Genomic DNA, 870 nt, shown 5'->3' on the forward strand with positions numbered 1-870 from the left:
CCCATATAGCATAAATCTCTAAAAGATTTCTTAAAGAATTCCAAAATTGTCCTGGAGAACTTGGGAACTCTTTTGGAACTCTTTAAGAAGTCTTTTAGAGATTTGTGCTATATGGGCAATAATAAGAAATGGATAAGGATCAAATCAGGGTAAGTTAAGAAATAGCTTTATATCGAGTTTATTATATAATGTTGTAATAGCGTTCTGTTATATCTGATCTCAGGGTATGTCGATATAAAATTTTTTAAGGTTACATTTGTATACCAATAGAGTGTTCGTGTTGCTTGCATTTTTGCATGTAAAAGCTTTTCCACCCTTATAGAAATATCATACTAAGAATCATTGATAATTTACTTATTTTCAGTATTAAAAGTACAGTATTTAGTAATATTCTGTGATTCAAATACAGCTTTTAGTACTCAAGTATTTCAATATTTAATGTTACAAATTCTACCTTATGATTGATTTCAATACTTAAATATTGATATGTAATACTTCGTCCAGTGATAAAATACTTACGCAAAACATTGTCAATATTTAAATATTAATATATAATACTTTGCTAAGTGATGAAATACTTACGCAAAGTAATATTAAGATTAAAAGTATTAACCCAGACAGCATACAATATTAGTAAGTTATTAGATAAATATTTATAAATATTTATTTTGAATTACTTTTTTAAAATATTATATAAATATTATATATATATATATATACAGGGTGTCCCGAAGTCCCATGATGGCTCTTGGTGAGAACGTAGAACAGATTGAGGTGAGCAAGAAAGTCCTGTGCCGTTTTGCGAAAAATAGCGAGTCTATGTCTCGTAGCTATGGGCGGAGGGATGCGGCGAGATACGATTCGCGAGTG

This window comes from Odontomachus brunneus, unplaced genomic scaffold, assembly GCF_010583005.1.
Source record: "Odontomachus brunneus isolate Ranch 3 - 2012 unplaced genomic scaffold, Obru_v1 Obru_scaffold_116, whole genome shotgun sequence".
In the NCBI taxonomy this organism is placed as follows: Eukaryota; Metazoa; Arthropoda; class Insecta; order Hymenoptera; family Formicidae; genus Odontomachus; species Odontomachus brunneus.